This window comes from Erinaceus europaeus, chromosome 11 (assembly GCF_950295315.1).
Source record: "Erinaceus europaeus chromosome 11, mEriEur2.1, whole genome shotgun sequence".
In the NCBI taxonomy this organism is placed as follows: Eukaryota; Metazoa; Chordata; class Mammalia; order Eulipotyphla; family Erinaceidae; genus Erinaceus; species Erinaceus europaeus.
Genome location: NC_080172.1, coordinates 85,314,831 through 85,337,993, shown reverse-complemented (window position 1 = coordinate 85,337,993; position 23,163 = coordinate 85,314,831). Strand labels below are relative to the sequence as shown.

General features: G+C 37.6%; 1 pseudogene; it reads left to right on the top strand.

Moving 5' to 3' along the window:
* Positions 1-9,549: 9,549 nt before the first annotated feature.
* LOC103122086 (TM2 domain-containing protein 1-like) overlaps positions 9,550-23,163 on the top strand; it is a 62,992-nt pseudogene continuing 49,378 nt past the window's right edge.

Below are 23,163 nucleotides of genomic sequence, written 5' to 3'. Positions count from 1 at the left end.
TTTTTTGCAAATAAGCTTTTTTTTTTTTTTTAAATCAGAGTTCACAGATTCCTTTAAAGAAATATGGATTGAAAAGGAATTGATTAGAAGACATTAAGTAGTTCTTAAAAGGCCATCTTATGGAGTGGGAGGTGGTACACACATTTGAGCACACATGTTACTATGTGCAGTGACCTGGGTTTAAGCCCCCTGATCTCTACCTGCAGGGGAATGTTTCATGATCAGTGAAGAAGGTCTATAGGTATCTGTTTCTCTCTCTCTCACTCTACATCCCCTCCTTTCCTTTCAATTTATCTCTGTCCTATGAAAATAGAAAGGGGGGAGAAAAAAAATTGCCACTAGAAGTGGTAGATTTGTAGTATTGGTACCAAGCCTGAGTAATAACCCTGGTGGGGGAAACAACAAACAAACACTTTGTAATGTTCCCATAGGAATAAAACAGAGTAAGAGCCATTTCAAGAATAAAGAAATTGAAGATCAAAGGCACAGAATGATTTGCTATCACAGTACTGGAATTTATATATAGCAAAACTATACAACTTATTTATGCTCCTTCACAACCTCACACTGTTCTTTGACAGATACAACTGAATATCTGGACAACTTTGCTACTTCTTAAAGACACAAATAAAACAAATTTCACAAATTCATTTCTCAACAAATGCAAACTATGACAAACATTTCAGTGTAGAAATGATGACTACTCAGAAAGACTATAACCCATAGCAATGGTATATAGCATGTCATTTATTTGAAAGATGTGTGTTTCAGTAAGATGCAGTCATGCCTGCAATTTTGTTATTATGTATATTCATTGGCTACAACTTCCAAAGGATTAGGAAAGAACAATCCATTTGTAACACTGCACACGCACACATCAATAAAAAGACTCCCTGAAGATAATATTAAAGCAAGTGGAGATTGAAAAACTCTCAGAAATACAGATAGAGTCATACAGGGTCACCTGCATTGTCAGAGAGAATATAAATTTATCTCAATGCACTGAATATGAAAACACTTATGAAATAAATGGTTAGAATAGAAATTCAGGATCTAAGAGCTGCTGTATATTGTAATAGACAGTGTGGGCCTACTTTCTATTGTCTCATTCCCATGATTTTTGTATTTTTGTATTGGTTGAGGATATTTGAATGTGACTTACTTGGTATCATAAAGAGTTGATGAATTACAATTATTCTACATCCCAAAAGATTATACAAAGCCTCAGAAGCTCACACATCTACAACTCAGCTATTCAGTAACCATATTGGTGAGAATCAGAAGATAGAAGAACAGAAAGAAGATGATAATAATAATTTAAAAAGACAAGAAACCTATTTTTTAAAAGAAATCATTTTCCTTTGTCACTGAGGCTTCTCTCTTCTAGGCTGACTATCTCAGAGAGATAGTCGGGGTGGGGGGTGTGCCGAGAGAGAGAGAATGCATAGCACCAAAACTTCTTCCAATGTGGTGGGGACTAGGCTCAAACCTGGGTTATGCACATGACAAAGCAGTTCATTTACAGGGGCAGGGCAGTGGCACACCTGGTTGAACACACATGTTACACATGTACAAAGGCCTAGGTCCAAGCCCCTGCTCCCTTCCTGCAGAGGGGGGACACTTCACAAATGGTGAAGCAGTTTTGCAGGTATTTCCCCTTCGCTGTTGCTCTCTATCTCCCTCTCCCCTCTAAAATTCTCTCTGTTCTATCAAATAAAGTAGAAAAAAAAAAAGAATCTGTCTTTGTCTCACAGTGAAAACAACAACAAAAAAATCAGTGCACTCTCTAGGTGAGCTATTTCACTGGTCCTATCATCAAATTTCAAATACTTCATTTACTCAAATCCTAATTCCATGATAAGATTACTCATAGTTTCATTTTGTATTGGGGTAATTTGAGCCTAGTTCATTCCCCCACATGTTTAAAGGTTTGCACACAAAAAATCAATAAAAAAATTGAGGAGAAAGCCTGAGTTTCAGGAATTTTTAAACTTTATTCAGGAAAACTGAGAACACCCTCACATAGGAGTATACTTGGGTTGAGAGAGAGAAGGAGAGAAAGAAAGAGAAAGAATCTGAGAGCCCTTACTCACATAATGGCAGAACCAGCTAGGCAGAGAGAGAGAGCTATGCCCATAGGACTAGCTTGTATGAACTTCTAAGCCCTGCCTTCACCTCCTTTCTGAGCCATATGCACACCTGTTAGGACTCCTATTTCCTGTGCTACAATTTCCTGGTATAGTTCAGCAGTGTCTGTCTTCCCTCAGACACTTCCTGCCATTATCTCAACAACTTGATGGTTCCAAACTCTAAAACACATGAGATTAGAAGTAAATTAGAGAAATGACTGAAGCTTTATTAGGTAAATTTTATTATACTCATATACATGAGACATGCCAGGTGACAACAAAGGAGGAGGAAAAAAAAAGTCATAGATACACTTACCTGTTCAAAAATGTAGCTATCTGATACCATTAAAGAAAGACATAAGCAAAATTTATATTCCTAAGAGTATGATTTTATGATGAAATAAAATTATTTTTTTCTATGGATGAAATTTGACTTTCAAGATAATCTAAATTGCTTAACTGTTATTTGGGGAAAAAGTAAGCCTCTCTCTGTTGAAAGAAAAAGTGACTTTTTTTTAACCTAACTAATACACATCTAGCATCTCCTATGTCAGACATTGTCCTAAAGATTCTGATATGAATAAGACACATAATCCTTAGTCTCAAACTTATCAGATTTGGATAGTAGGCAGCAGAAAATAATAATTTTGCTTTGTAAGTACTAATACTATACATATACAGTAGAGAAATTAGTATCCTATTGCAACTTAATGCAAATTAGAGAAAACCATTTCCTTTCTCAAGTGCAGTAGAATTACAGATTGCTTTTCAGTTTCTCTGTACCTGGTGACTTTATGATAATATATATGTATTATATTATATATTTTAATGTATGTTGACAAGATACAGAGTATGATGATGATGAGATCAATAATTCCAGTATAGGACATAGAGGATGACTTGAACATTAACAGCAGTTAAAGGAAAGAAGAACAAAAATGATTACAATGTAGAGAGTAAAATATTATTTTCAGAGTGTACACAAGACATATTCTTTAGGAAATGTCTGTCGCACATTAGGTGGGTTCATTTTGCAATCCCCATGAAATATGGAAGGACAATTAACAAATTCAAGTAGTGAAGGAGTAAGCCACATTTTGGACAGATTTTTTTTTATTCTCTTCAAGGTCTTATGCTTTAAAGAACAACATAAGTGGCATTTAAAATATCATATTTTTCCCGTGATCCTTGTAGTTCCTAAGACATTAAAAGTATATCAAAGTATATGAAAACTTGTTCCAATTGCCAGTTGTAATTAATACAGTAATATTTAACTCTGAATGTAGTTGGAAATATAGAAATTTTGTTGTGGGCTTGAGTGACTAATTTGTCTGTTACAGCCTGAAGAAGAATGGCTGAATATGTATGGTATCTTCTTAAATTACTTTTTATTTTAAAATATTCAAGAAACTCTTGTCAAAGTAAAAATTGTACTTGACAAAATTAAACAGGCATGAAAGACTGTATTCAAGATGACTGCAGTTGCAGGAGAGACTAGAAGGCAGGCTGAACTCAAATCCATTAAAATAAAAATGTATGGGGCTGAGGCTGGAGAGATAGTATAATAGTTACGCAAAAAGGTTTTCATGCCTGAGGCTCTGAGGCCCTAGTTATAATCCCCAGCACCACCATAATCCAAAACTGAGCAATGCTCTACTTTCTCTCTGTGTATCATTTTCTTTGCATCTCTCTCATTAAAATAAATACATAACATTAAAAATTGACAGAGGGAGTCGGGCTGTAGCGCAGCGGGTTAAGTGCAGGTGGCGCAAAGCACAAGGACCGGCATAAGGATCCCGGTTCGAACCCCGGCTCCCCACCTGCAGGGGCGTTGCTTCACAGGCGGTGAAGCAGTTCTGCAGGTGTTTATCTTTCTCTCCTCCTCTCTGTCTTCCCCTCCTCTCTCCATTTCTCTCTGTCCTATCCAACAACGACGACAACAACAATAATAACTACAACAAAAACAACAAGGGCAACAAAAGGGAATAAATAAAAAAAATAAAATAAAATATTTAAAAAAAAGATTTAAAAAAAAATTGACAGAAAGTCAAATAAAAACATATGGGTCTGGGTGTGGCTCACCCAATAGAACTCACATGTAACATGTGTTAAGACATGTGTTCAAGCCCTGGGTCCCTCTCCTGCAGTGGGTATGTTCATAAATGGTGAACTGGGTTGGGAGGACAACATAAAGTTTGCAAAAAAACATGTGTCTGAAGCTCCGAGGTCCCAGGTTCAATTCTGGCACCACCATCAGCCAAAGTTGAGCAGCACTCTGGTGCCTCTCCCCTCAACACAAACTTTTTTTTTCTCTGAGTTCAAATTTTTATTTACTCATAAAAACCAAGGCTTAGTCAAATGTATGGACCCCCTGATTTATTTTTTAAAAGTATTATTATTATTATTATTTAGAAAATCTATGAATAAAATAAACTGTTTACCCCCATCAATCTGATCCAAGGCTCATGTATATTCATGTTAACTCAGGAGCCTGTGTAATCTCTGAGCCTCTGTCAGTCTGAGCTCACAGTTCCAGGTCACAGCTGGAAATATTGTAGGATACTCTCATTTCAGGACCAGTCTTCCTCCAGTGGGAGGGTAGTATGACCCAGCCTCCCTTGGGAGAGTGGGGCAGTCTGTTACCATTTTTCTTTAAGGACACTTTTCCTGAAGAGGTGTATAGGCCAGTGGCTAAGGTTCTTGTGGAGTTTGTTTGTTTTAAGACTGAGAGAATAGAGAGGTAGAAAGAGAGAGTGAAAGAGACCACAGCACCAAAGCTACACTTCCTTCAATGTGTTTGGTAGCCAGGCTCAAGCCTGGATCATGCACATGGCAAAGTAACACACTATCCTAGTGAGCTGTTGTGCAGTACTCATCCCCTCATCTTGCAGCCTTTTTTTTTCTTTTTCTTTTTTAATTTATTTAAGAAAGGAAACATTAACAAAACCGTAGGATAGGAGGGGTACAACTCCACACAATTCCCACCACCCGGTCTTCATATCCCATCCCCTCCCCTGATAGCTTTCCCATTCTCTATCCCTCTGGGAGTATGGACCCAGGGTCATTGTGGGTTGCAGAAGGTGGAAGGTCTGGCTTCTGTGCTATGTACCCAGATGTTCTGGGAACCTTGTCAGGAAGGACACAAATAAAAACAATGAAAGCCTTTTGATTTCAAATTTTTGTTCTGAGATAAAACTGTAACAGATCTTAACATGAATTACAGTCCCTAGTGGTGCCAGAGTTCAAATCCATGCTTTATGTGTGGCAAGTCACTTGTCATACAATTTTGGAATCTACACATTTTAAAAGTACACAAACTAGTCATTATTGTGCTCTACCCCCTGACTCTACAATTCTTGGAGGATTTGGACTAATGAGAAATAAAACTCTTCCAATGACCTTGACTTGTATGGGGCACCGAAAAATATTTCAGTCATCCTTGCAGCTCCAAATAGCTGGTGTGGCAATTGACTTATTCAATTTTCAGTAATGCCCTTGAGGCAAACTAACTCAACAAATAGGGAACATAGGAGAGGGACATGTAGCAAACCACTGATTTTTAAAAATATATATATATATGCTGAGTTGTCTTAAAAGCATACAAATAACTCAAAACTTCCAGCCTCTTTCCCCAAGACTGGAATATTAAGATGTGCCAAGTTAATAGCCACAGGGAAGAAACAACAACTTGGCGATTACACAAGAAGTAGCCACCTGAAATTTCAGTGACAAGTGACTGCCAATATGAAACTTTCTCAACTCCAAAGACAACACAGACAGTGAGCAGAACTGTCAGATTCTTAGTTGTCTAATTGGTGTTCATTGGGTTTGTTAACCAGTCACGAGTTTTGTCAGGAAGTTTCTGTAAATTCCTCAGATAAGGTTCTGTTAAACCAGGGAGACTGAGAGGGAGTTGTGATTTAAGACAGAGGAACTTTTGCTGTGCTCTGATTACAGGTTCTTTCTGTCCCACAGTAAATTTATCAGCTTCCTCAGGACCATCTCCCAAATGTCTGAAACAAGTAACATTTTAATTCTCAATTCAAATATTGCTTAAGCAATCATAAGCTATAGCCATTAAGCACTAATAAACAAGCTGAAAAACTTTACACAAAAGGAACTATTTCATTAAACATTTTTAAGTAATAGAGTTCATAATTTCTTAATATTAAAAAAATTAGTGACCTCCTAGTAGCTAAGAAGTATTGACCTAGACACTATCTAAGAGCACTCACACTCTCAGATGATTTATCTAAAGTGCCATTTGTTTCTATGTAGACTCAGACAAGTGAATTGAGAAGTCAAGAAACCTATTTGAGTGATTCAAATTTAAATGTTCATATAACTTAGGTGTAAAAGGTCTTGAAAAATTGCCTCAATTCTTAAATTTTCTATTATAATCTACCTTAATGAATTATTGATGCATAATAAATGTTTCTACCCTAGTGAAATGACTGATTATCTGCAAGATATAGCTCTTTGGGTCATGGATTACCCATTGCCATCTCAGTAATAGGAGATAGTAGACAAATGCTTCTGACTTACTACAAGTGGGGAATAATTTGGCAATTTATGAAAGCAAAGAGATTTGCATTTCCTTCTAGAGGAAGACAGAGACACAATCAAATATTTGCATGTAACATTTACCTTTTATATGTGCATTTTCACTATATAAACTTACCAAAACTGAATATTTAACTATGTATTAGAAGTTAGTACAGATATACACAGTTTATATTAAAGTTTTAATTTCTTGAAATAAATAGGAAAACAAAGTCTACAGATATAACATGACAAATTTAAATTTAAAATGATGATTTAACATTATTTTATTTATATCCAGTGGCCTTTCTTGTCAACACAAAGTCATCTGAAGACAAAATAAAATAATAAACAATAAAAACACCTGATTTGCCTACTAGTTATAATATATATTGGATAATTTAGATCAATGACCCTTTATGTGATTCAGAATCTATGTGTAGGGGTGTGTGTGTGTGTGTGTGTGTGTGTGTGTGTGTGTGTGTGTGTGTGTACTTATTCCCTTAATAAGATTTTGTAGTATTCTTTGGTAATTTCTTTTTTGATTGGGTCAATAATCATTAAGTTGATCTTCATAAAACATTTAAATTATCTGAGACTTAGTTCCACTTTCTATAAATGTTGGATTAGATTACAGAAATCTAATTTGGAATGCATCAAAAAAAATTTGGGGGGTGTCAATACTAGACTTTGCTGTGATCTTTAGTCTTTAAAAAGAATAAATTCTAATGAGTTCTTGGAACAGATTTAAAAGAAGAAAAGTAGGGAGTCGGGCTGTAGCGCAGCAGGTTAAGCGCAGGTGGCACAAAGCACAAGGACCAGCATAGGGATTCCAGTTCGAACCCTGGCTCCCCACCTGCAGGGGAGTCTCTTCACAGGCAGTGAAGCAGGTCTGCAGGTGTCTATCTTTCTCTCCTCCTCTCTGTCTTCCCCTCCTTCTCTCCATTTCTCTCTGTCCTATCCAACAACAACAACAACAATAATAACTACAACAATAAAACAACAAGGGCAACAAAAGGGAATAAATAAATAAAATTAAATTAAAAAAAGAAGAAGAAAAGTTTCAATTCTACCCTTTGATTTGGTGACAAAATGATGATTTTTTCAGCTGTGTTTCATGACATATAAAGTTGAAAATATAAAGCCTTTGATTATATTTCTTACAGTTTAATGATAGAATGCGTGCTGTGTTAACTAAGTTGCTGGATAAACTGGAATTAAATGAGATATAAGTATACTCAATGTGAGATAAATTTTAAAAATATATAACTGATCAAGTATGTAAATAATAACATAGGTGATTAGACATAAGCTATTGTAAGGCATTTAGAATGTATTATAGAGAGAAAAGGCAGGTCAGTGAATGTCATAACATCAAGTACATAATATTTATAATGAATTGATATGAAGTTGATACTTAAAAATTTGTAATAGTTCACTGAGTGCTCTCTCTCTCTCTCTTATTCCTCTTAGGGCTCTTTTTACTCTTTCTTTTATCTTCCTTCTTGTCATTACTGGGCTTCACTACTCTAGGAAAACTAGTTTTTTTTCCCCCCCAGATAGGTGAGGTAGAGTCAAAAAGACAGAGAGACAGAAAGAGAAGAAACAGCACCAAAGTTTCCTCCATTGGGGCCTAGTGTAGATTTTAACCTATGTCACATGCATGCCAAACCAATGTATTATTATGTAAGCTGTTTATATAAACATGGAAACCCTAGGTCAGAGGCTAGTCAAGAAGAGGATCCCAAGGATCCTGACTAAAATTTGGTCTAGTAAAGAGTCTTTTTTCATCAAGTGCTAGGAGAGGTGTAAGTGACTGACTACAAAGGGATATTAACTAGTCTTTTGGTAATGTTTACTAAACTCAGGAGTTTACTAATACCCAAAGAACTATGCATTTTAAATGGGCATATTTTGTTTAATGCCATTTATATGGCTTAAAATCTATCATATGTATAAGACATATGATAATACATAACACACACACACACACACACACACACACACACACTGATGACTTTTGTGACTGAACTGGCAAATGGTTTGTTAGTGACTGCTGCTTCAGTAGCAATTTATTAAATGACCAGAAGAGAAACAAAGAGATTTGAAATCAATTAAAAATTAATGATACAGGGCATCTGGTTGAGAGCACATGTTGCAACCAGGGACCCAGATACGAGGCCCTGGACCCCACCTACCGGGGGAAAGCTTTGCAAGTGGTGAAGCAATACTGCGAGTATCTCTCTGTTTCCCTCTCTGTCTCCCCCTTCCTCTCGACTTCTGGCCATCTCTATCCAATAAATAAGTAAAGAAAATAAAAAATTAATGATACAACTAATGGTTCATAAATGACAACTTGCCAGAATAATGTAGGAAGGAATGGTAAAATGATATTGAGAAATTATTACACTAAGTAGGCTGGCGAAATAGCTTACTTGGGTAGTGTTCTACTTTAGCATGCATGAACTTAGTTTGTGCCCAGTCTCCACAACATTGAAGGAAATTTTGGGGCTGTGGTCTCTTTTACTCTCTCTCTGCTTCTTTGCCTCTATGTGTCTAATGAAAGATGTGGTAGGGGTGAGGGAGAAGGAAGAGAGGGAGTGAGAGAGGGGGAGAGAGAGAAAAATAAAGTACCGAAATAATCTGCTTAATTATCCTTCACATCCAAGTTTCTATGATTTTATTATTTTAAATCTTTCAGTCAAGGCGAGGAAAGAGGTAGTTACTATTGCTTTATCAAGCTCTTTTTGGTAGAATATAGAGAGAAAATCAGAACATAGAGAACACAGAAATAAAATAAGGTGGGAACACTCTAAAATCCTTTCCAATTCTACTGGCTGAAAAGCATCACATAAACTTGGAAGCAAGAAGGGGAATCATGAGTCAAGAGTCTCAGATTACAGTCTTCCATAATAGGGACAAGGAGCATCCAGCCTGGCAGTCATACAAGGCAAATAAAAACATGTGGTCTAGGCCTGCCATTGCAAATGAAGGTAGGACTTGGACTTAAAATTTGATAAATTTACTTAATAACCTTAAATACTATTTTTTTAATTTTTTAATTAAAAAATTAAACACCAACAAGACCATAGGATAAGAGGGGTACAATTCAACACAGTTTCCACCACCAGAACTCCATATCCCATCCCCTTCCCTGATAGCTTTCCTATTTTTTATCCTTCTAGGAGTATGGACCCAGACCATGATGGGGTGCAGAAGGTGGAAGGTCTGGCTTCTGTAATTACTTCCCTGCTAAACATGGGCGTTGGCAGGTCGATTCATACTCCCGTCCTGTCTCTCTCTTTCTCTAGTGGGGCAGGGCTCTGGGGAAGCAGGGCTCCAGGACACATTGGTGGGGTCATCAGCCCTGGGAAGTATGGTTGAAAAATAGTTAAGATATAAAGCAGAACAAACTGTTGCCTAATCATGAACCTAAAGGCTGGAATAGTGCAAATGAAGATTTGGGGTGTCTGTTTTGGAAAAAGCTAGTAGGTCTAATTTAGGTATATTCTAAGGGGCCCAGTGCTAATTTTCAAGTTGACAATTATGTATGGCCTGTGAATGATGTTATAAATATCTGATGATCCTTGGCAGAAGGAGGTCTATTCTAGGAGGCAGGTATAAAAACCAACTGAAGAGAAAAGTACAATAATAACACATTTCTTTTAACCTGGATATTTTGGTTTTAATTTACTGTATTATTTTATTGATTTTATTTTACTTCATTGTTTAGTTTTATGTTTAATGGACAGAAAAATTATGGCTACATGGTAACCTTATTAAAGAGATTTAAATCAGATAAGCTATTGATGAGCAAATGTACTAACAACTTTTATCTCTTTCTAAGAATTTTTTATATTTTACTCATGGAACAGAGGTCAGAATGTTTCTGACTTCTACAGGCTTCTCTTCTGAGATATTAACTATTAAACTTAGGACTATGGGGACTCAAGTGATTAAAAGGACGTGATCTGTTTCTTTTTATCTAAAGGAAACATCATTCCTCATGTTTGTCTTTTAATCTAGAGGGAAGTAGTTTTTATTACCTAAAAAAAAATTAAATTGCTATTTTTGACCCCTTCTTTGCTCTTCAAATCCCTGAAAGCATCGAAATGTTAACGCTTTTTATGGCGTCCAGGCAATAAGAGTGATGGAATACTGTGCCAAGATATCCAGATCTTCTCCGGGAAATATACACCTGCATCCTGTCGCCAGTAACGCAGCAGACTACTTTGATCAGAAAATCCTCCCAGCCCTGCTCCTGAATTCTCAGGTTTACCCACTCTTCTTTCTTCTTTCAAACATCATCTATGTCTATATCTTCCAGCTGAGGAAAAGGAAATTTCCCAATATTTAACAAATCATTCTTACAGAGAAATGCCTCCAGATAAATTAAAAGAGTTTCTTCTGCAAAAACAGTCTCCTTGCTAATTTTTTTTTTTGTGTGTGTGTGTGTGTGATAGACTTGGTTTTTTGGAAATTATATACTTGAAATGACTATTATAACCAAGATAGACCTGTTATTTTTGTGCTCAACAATATAACCTATTAGCAGAGTAAAAAATACTCAATAGTGAATCTGATTTATAAATTATGAGTTTAAAATATTTACCTCAATAGCAAACAGTTTATAATTCAGTAGGCTACTTCAGGCACTTTTCTGTTATGATGCTACCACACAATAATGAATTACTGCTTATTGTCCAAACTTGTGTGTCGTATGCTTTACATTGGTTTGTTCTAGCCCTTCCCCACCAAGAGAATTGGATGAGTCCTGTTAATTTCGTGGGCCTGCTTGGCCCCGCCCCAAAAAACCCCGGGAGAGGGTTCCTGAGTTCGAGAGTGACAGAGTTCCTGAGTTCCTGAGTTCGAGAGTTTCAGGGTTACAGAGTAAGAGAGAGTGCCAGAGAGACAGAGTTCCTGGGTTCCTGAGTTCCAGAGTAAGAGACGGTTCCTGAGTTCGAGAGTAAGGGAGAGTGCTTGTGCCGCCGCAAAGAGACAGCGGAGGTCTGTTTGGTGATTAGTTTGTCTTAGTTTATGAATCGTTGTTCCTGAATAAAGAAATACAGCTTCTCTGCCCAGCCGTTGTCTCCGCGTCTCTGTTACCCGCCGTGAAGCTAAACCGCCCGGCAAGAGCCTACAAATTTTAACAACACTTGTGAACTTATTTTTTGTATATTACCATCCTTCAAAGCAAACAGAGATCAAGAATATCACCCTTTTTAATAACCTCTCATAAGTTTAAGTATGTTACAGTTCCTGACAACTTATCATTCTTATCTGATTTTTAATAATTTGTGTCATAACTGAAAATTTTTCCTGAATATTTGTATTGATTCTGCATCATCCTTTCACTACAATTACTGAATTTATTTATTTTTATTTTTATATGCATATATATGATTTCATCATTCTTGGGATGCTTTTTTACTCACAAAGACAGAGTAGAGGGAAAGGAGAAAGTGAGGGAAAGGTAGAGGGGTGAGAGAGAGAGGGAGAGAGAAAAAGGTAAGAGAATAGCATCAAAACTTCCTCTGATGGGGCAACAAAAGGAAAAAAAATAGCCTCTAGGAGCAGTGGATTCATGTGGTGCAGGCACCGAGTCCCAGCAATAACCCTGGAGGCAAATAAATAAATAAAATAAATAATAAACTTCCTTTGATACCATAACACTTCCTACATAGTGCTGGATCTTTAGCATGGGTCATGTGCGTCACAAATTGTGCACCCAGCTTTTAAGCTATCTTTCCTGTCCACAGTCATTGAACTTTATTCTCTGTATTCCTCCTTTCTTTATCTTCAATAACATATACACACTCTTTAGGAAAAGAACACAATTACAGTCTATGTTCAATCAGAATGTATATACTGAGTATAGGATAAACTATCAAATTAATAGTGATTTTTTTTTTATTTTGAGCAAAAACACATGTATTCTAAAAAAATTGCTCCTGGAAAACTACTATCCTCTATTTTTAATTTTTATTGTATTTATTTATTGAATAAAGATAGACAGAAATCAAGAGGGTAGGGGGAATAGAGAGGGAGAGAGCAAGAGAGAAACCTGCAGGTATGCTGAGTCATTTGTAAAGCTTTCTCTCCACAGGTGGGGACTAGAGGCTTGAACCTAGGTCCTTGAGCACTGTAACATGTGTGCTCAACCAGGTGTACCACGACCCAATCCCTTTCCACCCACTTTTTTTTTTTAAATACTGTTCTCCAGGAGAGCCACAAGGCATATCATTCTCATAAGTTTAGAATTCTTAATTCAATCTATGCTTCTTCTGAATCATGTCATATCTCCCAATAATAGAATTGTTTAAAATGAATGATAATTCTAAAGTGTAAAATGCCTTTCCTTTGGGTATTGAAAACTATTGGAACTGTAGTAAAAGTTTATTTTAAAAATAACTTATTAAAAAAAAAAAACTAGTACAGTCATAGGCCCTTTGGAATATAACTAAAATAGGCCTACTAGCTATCTACAAAATGAGACACCCCCCAACTCTTCATCTGCACTATTGCAGCCTTTAGGTTTATGATTAGTCAATAACCTGTTTGGCTTTATATGTTAACTTTCTTTTCAGCAACCAGGTTCCAGATGCTACCATGATTCCAACCAGACTTTCCTGGACAGATAACCCCAACAATATGTCCTAGAGCCCCGCTTCCCCAGAGACCCACCCCACTAGGGAAAGAAACAGGCTGTTAATGCCCATGTTCAGCGGGGAAGCAATTACAGAAGCCAGACCTTCCACCTTCTACATCCCACAATGACCTTGGGTCCATACTCCCAGAAGGAAAAAGAATAAGAAAGCTATCAGAGGAGGGGATGGGATATGGAGTTCTCGCGGTGGGAACTGTGTGGAGTTGTACCCCTCTTAGCCTATGGTTTTGTCAATGTTTCCTTTTTACAAATAAAAAAAAATAACATTTAGTATAAACTTATACTTAGAGTATTATATTTGTTACTTAATGTGTCCACAGTCTGTTCAGATAATTAGTTGAAAATTGATTTATTGGGTTAAAAACCTATGTCACAATTCTCTTTTAGATTAATGCATCTATATTTTTATTGAAGAAACATAATGTTATATAATTTGCAGGTGTTCATGATTGAAACCAACATATGTATATACTACAAATAGTATACTATATACTACATCAAGATCATGAGGGAAAGTCCTTACTTTAAAAATAGTATGACATAGTTATCAAAACTTCTTAGGAAAAGGCTGTAGAGATAACTCTGCAGGTTACAGCCCCTAAAATTGTAAGTTCAATTTCTGACACCACATTTTTACCAGAACCAAGCAGTGTTCTGGTCCTCTCTCTTTCTTTCCCTTCTTTACCTTTTTTCTTGATATATTTTATCAATTTCATAAATATTTTAAGGTGATTTTATTTATTGATTTATTGTATAAGACAAAGAGAAATTGAGAGGGTAAAGGGAGACAGAGAGCGAGGGCAAAAGAGACCTGAAACACTGCTTCACCAAGTATGAAATTTCCCCCACTGCCAATGAGGACCTGGGCCTTAAACTCAAGTCCATGTGCTCTTTAACCTGTGACCTCAACTGGGTTGATTCCTCAATAAATAAGTCTTTACAAAAAGTCTCCTCAGCTAAAAATCTAAGATAGTTAAAAAATATTTAATACAATTTTAGCTTTGATTGAGAATATTATCAACTAAAAATAATGAAATGCTCAGTCTAGTTCGTTGAAGAGCTAATACTTGATGCAAAATTGTGATTCTTAGTCTCATTTTATTCTAACATTACTTTTAAGTGCCTTCATACATGTATTTTGAGAATATCTAACTACAACAGGAATACTATATTGAGCTGACTTTATAAGTGAAAATATGACACTTAGAACAATTTCATGATCTTATCAGGGCCACACAGAAGGCAATTTTGAGATAATTATTTCTTATAAAACCTACTGAGACATTGCTTTATTCTTAGAATTCATATACTCATTATTTTGTGAGATTTCTTGTATGCTTTCCTCATCTTCATCTCTGTATCAGATTGAATTAGGTCAAGCTTTATATTGTTGAAGAAGAAAAACTTTTCTTCTGTCATATTATATTCAGAAACTTGGTGTGTGTATGTGAGTGTGTGTGTGTGCTAAACTAAGGAAAGAATAAAAGCAGAAAAGGCACATTTTTAAATTAATATTGATGTGATAGGAAGTTCAAAGAAGAAAAGTAATACTTAATGATTAGATTTGGGGAGGTTATATACCATTTTTTTCAAAGACGTAGGAGAAGTTTTGGTGGATTTCTCCCTTCATCTCTTTTGACTGCTTTTGCTGGACCAAAATAATTCAACATGAAGTAGATTAGTAAGAGAAAAGAAAATTTTGATTTTCTACATATAGAGATCCATAAGGCATTAAACCCACAGTGAATACCAAAACGGCTACTCTACATGCAGTTTTAAAGACAAAGAAGCAATAGAGTTTTGAAAAATAGAACAAATAAGTTCTTGAAAGTTTTGGTATACAAAAAATAAAGTTAGAGGGCCAGGTGGTAGCAAACATGGTTGAAAGCACATGTTTCCATGCACAGGCTCTATCCCTTACTTCTCAACAAGAGGGAGAATGCTTCAGGTGAAGCAAATTTGCATCTCTCTCTCTCTCTCTCCCTCTCTCTCTCCCTTCTTTCTCCCACTCTCTTTTCATCTCTCCCTTTTAGCTCAACTTCTCTCTGTCCTATCAAATAGAAAGGAAAAAATGGCCACCTGGTGTGACAGATTGTAGAGGCCTTGTGATAGCCCTGGTGGATGGAGAAATAAAACAGTTTTGGTTTGAGTAGTTGATCTAGTGAGTTAAGCAGAACTTGTTAACACAACTTGTGGTTCCTATCTTTGACCATAAGAGTGTTTCCCATACTCTGTGCAGAGTATACTTTTCACATAGACTTCTTTCTTGTTTTCAGGGAAAACGAGATGTAGAGAAAATGTGTGGTTTTAGAAAGAGCAAGAAACATTTAGCATATCATCACTCACCCCCTCTTTCTTTCTTTCTATCTTTTTTCTTTCTTCTTTCTTTCTTTCTCTCTTTCTTTTTTTTTTTGCTTTCAGTGTTATTGCTGGAGTTCAGTGCTTGCACCATCAATCCATTGATCCTGAAGACCATTTTCCCCATGTTGTTTCCCTTGTTGTTGTTGTTGTCATTGCTGCTATTGCTGTTGTTATTGTTGGATAGGACAGAGAGAAATCTAGAGAGGAGAGGAAGACAGAGAGGGGGAGAGAAAGACAGACACCTGCAGACCTGCTTGACTGCCTGTGACGCCACCCCCCTGCAGGTGGGGAGCTGGGGGCTCAAACCAGGATGCTTATGCTGGTCCCTGAGATTAGCACCACATGCGTTTAACCCATGGTGCTACTGCCTGCCCCTTTTCTTTAATTAAAAATAAAGAATATACTTCTTTCGCAGAGTTTACGGTGACTAGATTTGGAGGCAAAGGAAAAAGGATTCAGACTTCAAAGGAAGCTAGACTGTGGGGATGCTGAAATATATGAAATATATGGGGAAAATACTGGAAGACAAGGACTAATTTCATAACATCTGTATATATATATATATATATATATACATATATATATATATATGTATATATATATATATATCTGTATCAACTCTTTAGGTGGTAAGAGCTGCTATTCTGTGTCTGGCATGGGATATCTTCAAGGGGAATTTGTACCTATCTTGTAGGCAGCTGAAGGAACCCAGGTATACACACAGAAACATTATTACAGCTTTTGATTATCAGTTACCTGCAGATCAAAATAATGCTTGTGCCAAACTAGTGTATCTGGGCTCTTATTTTCTGTGTCCCTTTAATGTAATATACAACACAAATTAACAGTGACCTAAATGCAATTTACTTTAGGGGCTTTGTGGGCTGTGCAGTTGTCAGAAACCAACTTCCCTTCCATGTATCTGTTTTTAGCATAGACCTTGAAAAGCAAGGTCATCTCCTTGTCCAAGGTGACTGTCAGAATCAGTCAGCTGCATTACAGACCTCAGCAAAAGGGAAAAAGATGGGGAAAATGGCTCTTCCCAGCAAGCTGTATTTTTTTAAGGAGCATACATTTAAATTCTATCCAATAATTTTCATTTTTATTTGAAGAAAAGATATGACTGATGTGGTCATTCATCAAGAGATATAAAAAATAGAATAGGTTAAATTCATTTAGCTGGGTGCATAGCTACTCTGAATAAAAAAAATAGGTGTAGTTTCTAAAAAGGGAAAGATGAAAGATAAGTGACACTCTGTATAATTTCTGTTTGCTTGTCGAGTGTACTCTGCATCAGTTTCTACCACTTTCCCCCCAGGAGACTGACTTATACAAGCTACAGCATCAGGACATGCTTGCCCTTTGGCTGTCCGTTTGACTTAGTCAATAGGAGGAACAAGAACATTAAAGGATAAAATAGTGAGTCATCTAGGTATTTGTTTCTCATGCACTTTACCTCATAACCAGCAGTTCTTTGGCATCAGAATTCACCTTATTGACATTATCATAGTTTCTATAAAGATAGTTTCTGCTATAGTTTCAGTTGCTTTTGGTCTTAGAAATATGAATAGCTTTTAGCTTTGTTAGTCACTACACCCTGCCTTCTTTACATCTTCAGGAATAGACTTACAGCAGTTTGCCTGGGGGGCTGCCATTTAAAAGTACAGCAGGTGGGGTCAGAGGAAGCTTCAGGTCCTGGTACATGATGGTGGAAGAGGATCTAAATTGGGGGTGAGAGTGTTAGCAAGTACTTTTAAGATACCTATCACCAGTCACAGGGAGAAATGGTACCTATGTGTCAACAACTATACTTGTAATCCCTTAGCCCTTCAATAAAGAAAGAAAGGAAGATCCACTAACTGATTTTTTAAAAATATTTTATTTATTCCCTTGTGTTGCCCTTGTTGTTTTATTGTTGTAGTTATTATTGTTGTTATTGATGTCGTCATTGTTGGATAGGACAGAGAGAAATGGAGAGAGGAGGGGATGTCAGAGAGGAGGAGAGAAAGATAGACACCTGCAGAACTGCTTCACTGCTTATGAAGTGACACTCCTGCAGGTGGGGAGCCAGTGGCTGGAACTGGGATCCTTACACTGGTCCTTGAACTTTGTGCCAGCCATGTGCTCTTGAACCACTGCGCTACCGACCGACTCCCACTGATTTTTATTTCTTTTTTTTTTTTTTTAAAGTACCACAGACTGAATAGTTTTAACAGCAGAAATTACTTTTCTCATCATTCTGAATTTTCAAAGTCTGAAATCAGGGTGTTAAGTGGTTGGCTTATTCTCTGGTCTGTCTATTCAGTTGATAGAAGGTCACTTTTTCCCTGGTCTTGAATCTTCCTCTTTATTTAAAAATTTTTTATCTTTATTTATTTACAGGATAGAGACAGCCAGAAATGGAGGGAAGGGGGAGATAGAGAGGGAGAGAGAGACAGAGAGTCATCTGCAGCCCTGCTTCACCACTTACACAGCTTTCCCCCTGCATGTGGGAACCCAGGTCTTGAACCCAGCTTGCTGTGCATGGTAATGTGTGCTCAACCAGGTGCATCACCACCTGGCCCCTGTTCTTCTCTCTCTACCCACCATATTTCCTTTCGAATATGTATCACAGTCATATTAGTTTAAGATCCATTCTAATGATCAAATGTTAACTTTTTTTCCAAAGGAACCTATCTCCAAATATAGAGTTATGGAATGCTGGGATTAAGGCTTCAACATAAGAACTTGAGGAGAAGGAACAAAATAACAAGTTATAATAAATCTTGAATAGGATTTATTCAGTCACTCTATGTGAGAGTTCCACCTGTAATTGCTGGACTGCTAACAGTCTCTGTCTTTTTTTTTTTTTTTTCCTCCTCCAGGGTTATTGCTGGGCTTGGTGCCTGCACCATGAATCCACCGCTCCTGGAGGCCATTTTTTCCCCCTTTTGTTGCCCTTGTTGGAGCTTCGTTGTGGCTATTATTATTGCCCTTGTTGACGCAATTCGTTGTTGGATAGGACAGAGAGAAATGGAGAAAGGAGGGGAAGACAGAGAAGGGGAGAGAAAGATAGACACCTGCAGACCTGCTTCACCGCCTGTGAAGCGACTCCCCTGCAGGTGGGGAGCTGGGGGCTCTAACCGGGATCCTTACGCCGGTCCCTGCGCTTTGCGCCACTTGCGCTTAACCCTCTGCGCCACCGCCCGGCCCCCAGTCTCTGTCTTAATAACATATAAATTGCTAGAGGTTCTTGATAAAAATGCATTCTGATTCAGTAGAGAGGAATGTTTATATTCTGCATGCTCCAGTAATGGCTTTATGTACTATATCTAGAGTTTCAAAACTCTATTTTATTATGATTATTATTTTAATTTCCCAGCTACTTCCATGAATAGTACTTCTTACTCAGTTGATGCTGTCTTTTTTAAAAATATTTTATTTATTTTTATTTTTTTAATTTTTTAATATTAATTTATTTATTCCCTTTTGTTGCCCTTGTTTTTTTTTATTGTTGTAATTATTATTGTTATCAATGTTGTTATTGTTGGATAAGATAGAGAGAAATAGAGAGAGGAGGGAAGACAGAGATGAAAAGAGAAATACAGACGCTGTGCAGATGTCCCTTCAGGCTAGTGCCAGTTCCCATGAGAGTTGGGACATTCTCGGAGCGCCTGTTCCACCATGTTGTCCCCTCAGGCTAGTGCCAGTTCCCGCGAGAGTTAATATGATATTATCAAAGTGCCCTTCCCAACCAATCTTGTCCTGGCTCATCACTCCCTGTTTTTGCCCTATAAAGCCCTTCTTCTTCCACCCCTCACTCTCTTGCCCGGTTTTCACCTCAGTGGTTAGACGCAGAAAAGGGTGCTGTGAGAGGTGGCCATTTTGGCTAGCTCCATGTGGCCTGAACCACTGTGCTCTCACCCAACTCTGAGGTGTCCATGCGAATAAAGAATTGTGTTTCCTCTCTGCTCCAGATCTTCTCTCTCTCTCTCTCTCCTCCGTGGCACAGAACGACATACAGACACCTGCAGACCTGCTTCACCGCCTGTGAAACAAATCCCCTTCAGGTGGGGAGCCAAGGGCTCTAACTGGGATCCATATGCCAGTCCTTGTGCTTTGTGCCATGTGCGCTTAACCTGCTGTGCTACTGCCCCAATCCTGATTTTATTTATTTATGAGAAAGATAGGAGAGAGAAATAACCAGACATCACTCTGGCACATGTGCTGCTGGGGATCGAACTCAGGACCTCATGCTTGAGAATCAAAAGCTTTACCATTGTGCCACCTCCCGACCACAGTTGATACTGTCTTATCTTGCACAGACTGAAGTTAGTTGATGTAGTTCCCTTTTTTTTTAGTTATTCTTTTTTTTCAAACTCTCTTGAGTTCCAAATAAAAATCTCAACATGAGGATTCACATATCTTCAGATAATAAATAGAACAGTGGTGCCTAACTTATTGAAATTGTGGGTTTTGCTTATCATTATAACTCAGCATAACATAGATAACATGCAGTTCTTAATGTCTCTGTAGAGTAACTTTTTAATGAGCTTTCACTTCATTCTCCAAAGCTATGTGGACTAAAATACATCGTAAGTGGCAACATTGTAAAATCATTTTTTTAAATACATTGGTACTTTCTAGGTTTTTTTTTTTTATAGATCATTAGATAAAAATGAAATAAGTTTAATTTGTGCTGGGAATGCTGTGGGAACCAGGTTGAGCATGGTGAGGCTTTTCCCACTCAAAAATGGGGAACTGAGGAAACAAATCTCCTGGTCAGACTCTCTCTCTTGCAGAGGTTGAGCTAGGGAAAGGTACGGGCCTCAGTTTATTGCTTCCCTGTCAGCTATTCCCTGTCTCCAGAAACCCTGCATTTTTCTGCCTTGGGGGCTTGGCATTCCTTAAAACATTAAGCAAGTTCTGCATTCCTTGATACAGTAGCCCTGTCTCTTATTATCTACATATCAATGTTCTGCTTTGTCTAACAAATTAAGGTCTCCTCCCTATTTCCCCACCCATTCTGTTGATTTGATATATTCTTTTCCTACCCTCAAGACCCTCCCTGCTTGCAGGGTATTATTAATCCTACCAGTTAGACCCCTCACAACAGTTGCTAAGGAAGTTCTTACCTTTCCCAGTCCCCTTTTACCTTTCTCCACCCCTTTTCTAACCACATATGGTATTGTCAAACCACTTCTGTTTCTGACTTACAACTTCCATTTTCCGGCCTCGAAGAGTATGTGCACTCGAACCAGGATCCTGACTCCAGCCCTTGCACTTTGTGCCATGTGTGCTTAACTCACTGTGCTACCATCTGACTCTGGGGCGTTCAAATGAATAAAGATTTGAACTGCCTCACCACCACTGGCTCGGTTCCTGAGTCATCTCTCTTGCATCACTAGCCTGACAAATTTGGATATGAAAGTGACTATTATTCAGACCTCTGAGAATTTGGTTTTATTGTATACCCCCCCACACACACTCACATAGGAAGTTAACCTTTTTTTTTTATCCTAAGTAATAATGCACAAGACAGATCCTTCCATCAATGTTAGAAACTACTTGATAGTTTCTTTGTACCATGTCAAGATTCTCAGAATCATTCTCTATGAGTTGCTCAATTCTGGCATATAGATTATTTTGAGCTATTTTACCTATGCCTTAGTTCTTTTACCCTGCCTTATAGAAAAAAAATGGGAGTTGGAGCACAGACTCAGAGAGGCAAAGAAAGGGGTATCTCTGAGAGCCAAGGCAGGCTTATTGAAAGAAACCTGGGAAGGTCCAGTGCACAAGGATGTCTATCTAGATTAGGACTGATTAACAGTGGAGCCTAGGCCAGTACCATTTCACACAAATCAGCAGGTTTTATACCCCAGAAGCACAGGTGGCCAGTTTGTGCAATTCTGGGAGGAGCACGACTATGTTGTAACTCAGTTATATCTTGTTTTGATAGAAACTAGAAGGCTATCATGGTCAATTACTCATTGTGAGGCCTGTGACAGAAGTTCCAGGAAAGGGCAAGAGTCATAAAGGTCACTTACCTCATTTTGAGATCTCTCACTTCCTCTAATCAAAGAAGAGAAAATAATTTCACAAGTATTTTCCCTTTTCTCATTGAAGAAGCAATTAATGTCCTCCTTTTTATGACCTGAAAATACACTCAGATATTAACTTACCTGTCCACATATACTCTTTCTGTGGGAATCTCATCTTCTAAATTTAATTATTTTGGTGTTTTTTTTTTTTAAATTTTGGATAAAGATAGAGAAATTGAGAGGGTAGGGGGAGATAGAAAGACAGAGAGACACCTGAAGCTCTACATCACCACTCATGAAGCTTTCTCCCTGCAGGTGGGAACCCAGGCCTTTGCTCACTGTAATGTGTGTGTGCTTAACTAGGTGTGCCACCACTTGACCCCCAAGAATCTCATTTTCATTTAGGAGAAAAGAGAAGGTTATCCACTCCTTTGTCATGTGAAATCCTCAACTCCTGCTCAGAACTTCTGGGCCTTCAACTAGGGATGATTACTCTTCATTTCCCTTGCAGAAATAGTACGTGTAGCTCCTTCTATTGTTGAAAAAAAAAAAATGTTATGGTGAAACATTTCCATTCAGCAGAGATTCAAAAGACTTTGCAGAAATGTCAAGAGAATGCAGTTTATTTAATGCTAATGGGCCACAGAAAGAGTTCATACTCTTAAAGAATTAAAGACCCTGACAAAGGGAAGGTACAGCTTATAGAGGGGGTATGGGTCTGAAAGCAGAAAGCAGATACAGTGAGGTTTGAAGGGTGGCTGTTTTAGTTACTGCTATCTTTTCCTGCATAGATGTTTCTGGGGGAAGCTTTGTCTCAAGATTTACTAGGACATTACTTTAAGGGGGCTGGGGTCCTGCAGCATTCATTGACTGCTTTGGAGATAGGCAGGATAAGATATGCCACACAGGTCAGGGAGACCTTCCTCAAGGCCTTGTTCTGTCTGGCCAGACTGGTCTGGGGCTTATTTTCCTACAGGAATTTAGTCAACCCTTACCATTGTATTTATTTATTTATTTACCAAAGCACTGATCAGCTCTGGTTTATGTTGGTGCAGGAGATTGAACCTGAGACTTAGGAGCCTAAGGCCTGAAAATACCTTTGAATAATCATTATGGAATTTACCTCCACTAGTCAATGCTTTTCATTATAATTATCCTTTTAGATTTACTCTCTGTTGTTATTTACTCTACTGAAGTCATTTTTCCATTGCTAACTCATCTGACGTTGTCCAATAACTTGTGCAATTTAAGAAGAGCCCAGAGGGCTAAGGAGTTTTCCCCTGTGCTCTCATATACTCATTATCGTAGGAGAGTGATCTATTTACATAATGGCAATAAACAAGCCTAACAAGAATTGGTAAAAACACACACACAAACACAAAATCTAATAGGCAGGTTGATCCATATATACCCCCAACCTTTTCCTAACTTCCCCTAGTAGGGT